The following is a 635-nucleotide window of genomic DNA, read 5'->3' on the forward strand; positions in this document are numbered from 1 at the left end:
CTTCGGGTTGTGTCATGTACACATCCTCGGTCAAGTTCCCGTTAAGGAACGCGGTCTTGACATCCATTTGCCATATCTCATAGTCATAATATGCGGCTATGGCAAGTAGGATCCTGATGGACTTCAGCATAACTACGGGCGAAAAGGTCTCATCATAGTCAATACCATGAATCTGACGGAATCCTTTTGCCACAAGTCGTGCCTTATACGTGTGCACGTTGCCATCCATGTCGGTCTTCTTCTTGAAGATCCACTTGCATCTGATGGGTTTTATCCCTTCAGATGCATCAATCAAAGTCCATACTTGGTTATCTGACATGGATTGCATCTCGGACTTCATAGCCTCGCGCCATTTCTCGGAATCCGGACTCGCCATAACCTCTGGGTATGTGGTAGGCTCATCATGTTCCAATAACATGAGCTCCTCATTCCCAGACACGAGAAATCTGTATCTCACAGGCTCTTGACGAATCCTGCCTGATCTCCGAGGTTCACTCGTCGAAGGTTGAGTCACAACCGGCAGTGAGACAGGTTGAACATCTTCAATTTGTTCACTCGGCTCAGCATCTACTTGTTGCTCTCGAACTTCCTCAAGTTCGATCCTACTCCCACTGACTCTTTTGGAGACGAACTCT

The sequence above is a fragment of the Tarenaya hassleriana genome, unplaced genomic scaffold, assembly GCF_000463585.1.
Source record: "Tarenaya hassleriana unplaced genomic scaffold, ASM46358v1 Cleome10, whole genome shotgun sequence".
Taxonomy (NCBI): domain Eukaryota; kingdom Viridiplantae; phylum Streptophyta; class Magnoliopsida; order Brassicales; family Cleomaceae; genus Tarenaya; species Tarenaya hassleriana.